General features: G+C 38.0%; 1 non-coding gene across 1 annotated transcript; it reads right to left on the bottom strand.

The window, feature by feature from the left end:
• Positions 1-8,457: 8,457 nt before the first annotated feature.
• On the bottom strand, positions 8,458-8,564 carry LOC141709620 (small nucleolar RNA R71). The gene has a single exon (XR_012570185.1). It is a non-coding gene; the product is annotated as a small nucleolar RNA R71 (small nucleolar RNA).
• Between the last annotated feature and the right edge of the window lie 591 nt (positions 8,565-9,155).

Genomic DNA, 9,155 nt, shown 5'->3' with positions numbered 1-9,155 from the left:
AGGTCGCTCAGGGAGAATGGAACGAAGAGAAGGAGGATTCTTCAGATGATTGATCGTGATAGCCTTACATGGCTTTAGATTCCACCTATGGCTTTTTATTCAGAACTTTGTTTATTTTAACTTTTATTTTCTATAACCTAACTATCCCTTGGTACTAATTTGCGACTCTTCGGGATCATATCTATGCATCGTTTGGTTTGGTTTCATACTAGTCTTTTATTTTTGGCATTTGGTCCTTCGGAACTTGCATTCTTTAGATGCTCGTACTTAAATGAATTGATAGATAAGATGATAGAAACAAACTTGCATAAATAGATAATATCTTTAAAAAATGGGTTCAACCCTTACATAAGATGGTTTCGTCGACCCTATTTATATATCTACTACTAAGTACTAGGAACATATTATGAACGTCCTAAATATAATAAACCTTCATATTTGAAGCGTGCCAAGTGCGGTGTACTTCATCACCGTTCAAAGTCTCTAACTTGTACAATCCTCATCCTAATGTCTTCCTAACCTTGTAAGGTCCTTGCCAGTTAGGGGCTAGTTTTCTTCTCTCCCTGACTTCTGATGCCTCAATCTTTCTTAAGACTAGGTCTCCTTGCTGAAAGAACCTTTTCTTAACCCTTCTATTGTAATAGAGGGAGTCTCTTCATTGATGCTCTACATTACGGGCGTTGGCCTCATATCTGACCTCGTCAATGAGATCGAAAGCGAGCCTCATTCTTTTTTTATTAGTTCCTGGTTCATAGGCTTCGACCCTAGGCAATCCATGGTGATTTCTAGAGATACTATAACTTCGGATCCATAAGCCAACATGAATGGGGTAGCTTCAGTCTTCACTTTACAGGTGGTACAATATGCCCATAGTATAGGCAGCAGCCCGTCCACACAAGTGTTTATCGAGCGTTCAATCCTTTTCTTAAGTCCATCAAGGATGATTCGATTAGCAACTTTCGCCTGCCCATTTGCATGTGGGTGTGTAACCTAGGTGAAGCGAAGCTCTATACTGTTATCGTCATAATATTCCTTGAACTCTATATTATTAAATTATCACCCATTATTCGTGTTAAAGATGCGTGGGATACCAAACTGGCATATAACATTTTTCCAGAAGAATTGGGTAATTTTCTTGGTGGTTATCTTGGCTAGTGCGTTAGCCTCAATCCACTTTATGAAGTAGTCTATAACTACCACAATGAACTTCCTCTATCTCGATGCCACATGAAATGGACCAAGTATATCCATTCCCCATATTGCAAAAGAGATGGGTGTGTTGATGGATGTAAGCCTCTCTGGGGGCTATCATACTATTGGAGCATGCCTCTGGCATTTGTTGTATTTCTTTATATAAGCCTTTGCATCAGCTAACATCATTGGCCAGTAGAACCCCAATCGAGTTATCTTGTGAGCGAGGGCCCTCCCCCCAAGTGTTCTCCATAAATCCCCTCATGGGCTTCCTTAAGCGGCTCCTCTACTTCGAGAGGTCTCAAGCACTTTAAGTACGGAATAACAAAAGAACTTGTGTACAGAAGACCTTCAATCAACGAATATCTCAATGCTCTCACCGATAACTTGCGTGCCTCATGAGCATCATCGGGGAGCCGTCCAGTCTCAAGGTAATTTTGATTAGATCTATCTAACAACTCGCTACACCAATTGGTGCTATCAAATTTATGACATGTGTAGTAGGGGTCTTCAGGACCTGGAAGTGGATACTTCTCTGGTAGTTCTCAATTTCAGATGAGGCAAACTTAAATAGGGCTTCGGCCGTAGTGTTCTCCTCTCTCGGAACATATTTAGCGTACCATTCATCAAACTGAGTCAGTATTCCCTATACGACTCTCAGGTACTTGGCCATTGCATCATCCTTGACATCAAACTCTCCATTGACTTGAGCAACCACGAGTCTCGAATCTCCATATATTTTAAGGTTTTTGGCCCTCGCAGCTCTAGCCAAGCCTAAGCCGGCTATCAAAGCTTCGTATTCTTCTTCGTTGTTCGTAGTTGGGAAGTCCAACTTCAAATATGTTATTTCCCAAAAATGCAACAACAGAATTACAGAAGGGGGTTGACTGGAATTCTGGTTTCTTTTTGGTTTTATGAAAACTCTTTATAAAATATATAACTGTATTTTTGAATAAGCAAGAATGTAGATAAAACTTTTGAAGTATTCAACTAACACAAAGTAAATAAACACAATATTTAAAAACTTTCTGGTGGATTTGTCTTTTCACCAAAGATATGTTGAAGAAATCTCTGTGATGTAAATTGCATACAGTTGCTTACAAGTATATCTTACAACTTAGAACTTGAGAGTGCTTCTAAAGATACAGCTTGTTTGTTCTACTTGTTGTTCTACTTGTTTAAATATACTTGCTACACTTGGTTAATATATTCACCAAGTTTACATGTGCAATAAGATAAGAATAATATTCCTATCAGCTAGGTCCAAGCACATGCTTCTTCATTTTTATGTCCAATACAATCCAAGTAAGATACAACATCTTTGAACGAGTTTGTTTTGCATAGAAATGGAAATGCTTCATTTTCTTTTAAAACCTGCAATCAGAATGCCACATTCCTTTTGTGCACTATCAACTCATGTGAATCTGTCGGCTTCTGACAAGTCACTATCAACTACTATCTTGTTGATTATCCGTTGAAGCTTTATAGATGTTATCCGTTGACACAATATTAGTGTCATTTGTTGAAACTTTCTTGATAGCATTCATTAACAGCTTTATCTGATATCCCTTGAAGGCTTGAATGGTTTATCCATTGAAGGCATATTGAGTTATCCGTTGAAACTTGTAGAGTCATCCATTGAAGTTTGCAGTTTAGCAGTTGAAGATGTTTCCTTAGCAGTTGATACTTATTCACTTATACAAAATTACAAAGCATTTTATATTTATACTTAACCCACCTATTTTGTATATCTTTGTAGTAGTCAACATGGCTTAGAAACTACTAAAACTATCAAACCCCCAGATATCATAGTGTACAGAATATGCTACATACTTATTAACATAAGCTACTCCTTCAACGGACAGATAACTGTGGTTATCCGTTGAAGGCTACTAATTGACACTTAATAAATCTAGTTAAGGTGTTTTGGTGAATTATTATCAATACTACAACATATTCCTAACAATCTCCCCCAATTTATGTCTAATGGAATTATAGGCATAAATTCAGGTTGACTTGATGATAACAAAAGACCCTTTACAGATAATACATTGAAAAGTAGATAATTTGTTAAGTGCTGCATTATAATTGAAATTCAAAAAGAAGGTTAAAAGAAGTTTACATGCCATTATCAAGGTGCTCCTCTAGTCTGATCAAATCATTTTCTTTTCTTTGATTCCCTTGTTTTTCTCCCCAACTTTTCATTATTTTCGTAAATTTGGAGTTGGAGTTGTCTGTAAAATTCAGCTTCATTTTCTTCATTGATTTTCGGCATCTCCTGCATTTCCTTAAGAGTTCCATTACTTGATATTTTAAGCTTATATTTAATTCTGAAAAATCTTCTGACATACTTCTCATATCTAAATTCCATGATCCATTAAGGTTTCATGTACACTCTATCTCCAGTATTTGGAATAGTAAAAACCCTTGGTAGTGCACTAGGATCTCTCCAGCTTTGTCTGATTTGACTTATCTTCTTGAGTATCTCTGACTTAGAAACCTTTGTGAATCCAAAGTCTTTCTTTAGTACAGAAAATACCTTGACTAATACTTTGTAGTTTTCCTCAAAAATCTTGTAGAATGGCCATATTATCTCATGACCACCCTTGTATCTGAACACCAATCTCTTAGGAAGTTTGAAAGTAGTATCAATTACTCTCACTTCTTCTAGTTCATCTAGATAAAGCTTAATATCAGAAATTTTTTTGATGTCACAGATGTAGAGTCATCATCTTTGTTGACAGTAGGCTTTTGTGGTTTTGAGATGGCTTTGGTTGGAGGTAGGGTTGGCTTGCTCTTCCTTCTTGGAGTTCCCATTATGGTTGTAAAAGGTATATTTAGATCAGTAATTGGTAAGGTCTCCCAATCAATAGGTTCATCATTTGGAACTATTGGTTTACCATGAAAATTTAACTCAGGATTTACCTTGATTTCAGTTGTTTCCATAATGGACACAATTGGTTGAGTTGAAGAAATAGATTGAGATGGATTACTCCTCTTTGAAATTTTTCTTGGCCTCTTTTCTCTCACCTTTACTCTTTGTCCTATTTTCCACTCAGGATTCTATTCCTTTTCTTCAGCCACTTTCTTTTCAGTTTGAGTCGTAGGCTTCTCAATCTCCTTTTGAGCTTCCTTAGCAGCCTGCTTTTTCATTTTTCTTTGACTGTGAATTTAACCTCAAAGCTTCTTCTTTCTTTGATTCTAAAAACTTTGGATGCCCGCTCATTATATAGATCATTTCACCATGTCAGTAGATTCTTGTTGTTCTCTTTCTCAAAGCTGCATCCTTAGTTATCTTGTAGCTAGTAATTGACTTTCCCATGAGTTTCTGCTCATCAGGCCTGTGAGGTGAATAATCTAGCTCCATTGGTTGTTTTCTTGTAAACCTAGAAGTTAAAGGTTTAGGCTTGAGCACCACAATGGGCTTGAGTTCATTTGAGATCGATGTATCTCCCTTTGCACCTTTCGCCGGCTTCAATTCATCTACAGTAAGAGGCTTCAAATCTTTAAAATGTTTCATAGATTTTGAGGGATTTGTAGTTGAGCCAAATACTTGAGCTATCCTTTCATCTATCTTTTATTTCTTTTCTTTAAGATTTAACTCAGCTGCAGCTAGGTTTATGAGGTTTATGCTGCCCAACTCCCCCTTTACTGAGGGCTTTGGCAAAGTAATAGAAGAAACTATTACCTTTATGACATGAAATGCACATCCTTATCCCCCTTTTTGATATCTTTAAGTTGAAGTGTAGAGGTTGAAGATTGTGCAACCACTAGTTGTTGGAGCAACTAAGTTTGGGTTTCTTGACCTTAAAGTATCTTGGCCATAGAATCTTCAACACTGATCATTCTTTTATTCAAGGCCTCAACTTTTCTTGATAGATCATTTTCTTTCCTGAGATTTTGTGTATTTCTCTAATCTCATCCATGTTTGTGTACAAGTCCTTCTTGACATCATCAATTGATAGTTTTAGATCATCCACATCTAGAGCCTATTTGAGGTGTTGAATTTTATAAAGTTGGAGGGACTTTAGATGGGCTTGCAGAAGTGACCTTGTACTAGCATTGGAAGTAGCTGCTAGAGATGTTTGAGTCTGTGAGATGAGCTTGCAAAGAATGGAGTTGAGATGATGAGAGTCACACTCCTTGCTGAGCATCCAATCAGGAGTATTAGTTGTAGAACTAAGGCCTTCATCTCCCCCTATGTTCATAATAACATCTTCACCAAACTCTTTATCGGTATCTTCAGCTTCATACTCAAAATCATCAACTACAGGAGGCATAGTAGAGATTGCATTTTTGGCCATTTGTATTGATTCAGTGGTCTGTACTAAATTCAATGTTCTTTCTACCTCCTCGTTGCCTTGAACAGCCAATGTTTGATAGGCTGTAACAGGATGAGTAAATGTCTCAACATCCAAGGAAATAGAATCTATAACAGCTCTATAATGTTGCTGATGGTAGACTTTCCTTTTTGGCATCAATGACATCCATTGACTCACTTACAATGGCTGCCACCCTTATTTTTCTTGTACCTGCTTTTTTCTTATTTTCTCTATATTCTTGCATTAGGGGTTCCCCTCCGCTCAAAGTCCTCACACCCTCACCTTCACCTACTAAGGTGGAACTCCTCTCACTCACTTTTGCCACACTGGAAGAAATAATGTGCATTATTGAACTCTCAGCCTCTCCTTTTTCCTGGGATCAACCCAGCCTCTCACTCAATTCACTCCCTTCCCTCACTACTAGAACTTATTGAACAACTACCAAGTCATCTGCACTTGTAGTAGCTTTTGAGATGTCAAGTGTTTGTGTAGTGACTATAAACTGCTGTGAAATAACATTTGAAGGTTTAGTTATGACTATCAATGGATAACTGCTGTGAAGCATATCCGTTGAAGGACAATCACTTATCAACGGATGATGGATATCCGTTGAAGAAGAATAAACAAGAGGAATAGAAGTTGAAACTATGGTGGAGTCTGTGGAGATTGATTTTAAAGTTTGGTGCACAAACCTCTCAACAGTTTGAGAAAGAATTAGTAAGTGATCCAACGAATCATCAATTGGATGATGATCACTTGTTTGAATTTGGGGCACCTCCATAAGTTTAAGAGATGGAGAATAAAGAATTGATGTGGAAATCATGTCCACATCCAGAGATGTAGTTGGAGAGTTGTGTGTTTGATGTGTTTCAATTGTTAAAGAGTGGGGCTGTGACTCCACATTTACTAGAGCCACATGAACCTAACTTGAGATGGTGCAGATACCAAATCTGGGACTTGGGTTTACACTATGTGTGCACCATGTGACTCCCCCATGGTTTTATATTTCTTCCTTGTGATATAAGTTTGAGCTAAGTCTTTAGTGTCCCTATCCCTTTTGTTTTGTGCTCCTGGTTGGAAGCTTGTTTAAACAGTCACATCCTTTTGGGAGGATGCAACCAGAGATGTGCTAATTTCCTTTTATATCACTACAGTCTTTTGAGAGACTGTAGTGTTGCATACTATTAACTGGCATTTATATCCACTTAGAACGCTTCGTAAAGGCTTGAATTGGTATTTTGTACTCAAGTTGTTTGTGTATTTGATGCATTTTTCGCAGTGTTTTGCATTTCAGGGCATAATTAGAAGAAGGTCTGTAAATTGCTTGATTGATGCTTGGAAGAGTGTTAGGATGGAGCCTTGGTTGAGTGCGCAAAGAACCAACAAGAGAAGACAAGTGAAGAAGAAAAATCCAAATTTTTCAGAAGCTCAGTGCGGTCGCGCTACATTTGGGAGCGGCCGCGCCAGACACAGAGCGGCCGTGCCGGATCCCAGGGCGGCCGCGCCAGGACATTTTCCAGAAATCCTGATTCTAATAGAAGATAGATTTGTTGGGCTTTTGGACGGTTTGGGCTGCTATATAAAAACTCTTTAAAGATGTTTTTCATAACGGAGACTAAGAAGAAGGCAAAGAGAAGACATAGGAGCACAATTCAACGAAGGAGAAGAAGAACTTATAAGATAATATGTTAATCTCTATTGAAGCGACGGTGAATTTAGAGGTTTAGAACTTGCCATGCTAGCATAGGTTCATGTATTTATTATGCATGATTTGTAGGTAATTTTAACCATCTTACTTGCCCTATGTAATCATATAGATAACTTGTTCATTAAACCTTTATGTTGTCAAATTCTATAGACATATAGGTCTTAACATAATTTGTGTATATTCATCTTCTATCTCTTTTGTGGATGTCTGGTAGTAGGGTATTCGTACAACGAAAGTTGGTATTTACTAGTTTCGTGTTATCTGATTAGTTTTCATCACCATTGCTTGCTAAGGTTAAGAACAATGATTTTGAATGAAGCAGTAATGACGTTAGAATCCCATGTTTGTCTCATATAAGTGATTCAACCTCAATTCTCGTAGTTAATGCTATTTAGTATAATCTCTTAGTTTAATCAAAACCAATTTGTTATTTGTCTTAGGATTGAACGATAGACATATCATTGTTGCATAAGTGCATAGATTGAAGTTAAACTAAATCAGTCTATGTGGGAATGAACTAGAAAGAATTCTATATTACTTGCGAACGTGTATACTTGCGTGTAATTTTAGCGCGTGTCTTCGTCCTAACAAGTTTTTAGCACCGCTCTCGGGGACTCAATGTGAATTTTTAGTTTACGTGCTTGATATCAGTGGTCGTTAAAGTTCACTGACTCAGATATTCTACTTACTTGTTTGCTTGTTGGTATTTCAGGTACTATAGGGAGCGTTTATGCTAAAGCGTTCTCGATCTCACAAGAGAACACTGGATAAAGCAAAAGAAGAAGTTGAAGTATTTGAAGGAGAAATCTTTGTTGAGGAGAAAGTTGAAAAAGAAGTTGCTATTGCAATGGGAGAACTAGCAGCGAATCCGAAGGCTTTTATGGATTACTCTCAGCCGAAGATCAATGATATTCAGTCTAGCATTTTCAGACCAGCCATCGCGGCTAACATTTTGAAATCAAGGCTAGCATGATTCAGATGGTGCAAAACTCAGTTCAGTTTAGGGGTTCTCCAACGGAAGATCCCGACATGCATATTAGAGATTTCATCAAGATCTGTGACACTTTCAAATTCAACAATGTTTTTGAAGATGTTGTTAAGTTGAGGCTTTTTCCATTCTCTCTGAGGGATAAAGCTAAATGTTGGTTACATTCTCTACCATTAGGCTCTATTACTACTTGGGAAGATCTTGCTCAAAAGTTTCTTACTAAATTCTTCCCTATGGCAAAGATAGCTGTAATCAGAAATGCTCTTACTCAATTTGCGTAGCAGTCGGGAGAGTCTTTATGTGAAGCTTGGGATCATTATAAGACGATGCTTAGAAAGTGTCCTCATCATGGGATGCCTGACTGGATGATTATTAACTACTTTTATAATGGCTTGGGAGCACAGTCTAGACCCATGGTTGATGCAGCATCAGGTGGAGCCTTGTGGGCTAAGAGCTATGATAAAGCTTATGAGTTGATTGAACTGATGGCTGCTAATGAATACCAGAACCCTTCTCAGAGACTACCTCAAGGCATGGTCGCAGGAATTCTGGAGGTGGATGCAGATACTGCTATAGCTGCTCAACTTAAGGATTTAACGATGAAGGAGGATTATTCGGCTAAGTATGGAGTTAATAAGATCACAAGTGTTTGTGAGCTTTGTGCTGGTGCGCATGAGACGGAGCAGTGTGCTATTTCTAGTGAATCAGATCAGTTTATGAGCAACTTTCAGAGGTCGCACCAACTAGTTCCAGCCACATATCATCCCAACAACCGCAATCATCCTAACTTCAGCTGGAGCAATACTCAAAATGCGGTGCAACAGCCTTATCAGCAGTATGCAGCAAAGCAATTCAATCCTCCTGGTTTTCAGAAACCGCAATATGCACCAAGACAACAACTCCAACTTCAATAATCTAATGAAAAATCCGAATTGGAGGAATTGAG

The sequence above is a fragment of the Apium graveolens genome, chromosome 2 (genome assembly GCF_009905375.1).
Source record: "Apium graveolens cultivar Ventura chromosome 2, ASM990537v1, whole genome shotgun sequence".
In the NCBI taxonomy this organism is placed as follows: Eukaryota; Viridiplantae; Streptophyta; class Magnoliopsida; order Apiales; family Apiaceae; genus Apium; species Apium graveolens.
The sequence above is the reverse complement of the archived record's forward strand: the minus strand, read 5'-3'. Positions and strand labels throughout refer to the sequence as shown.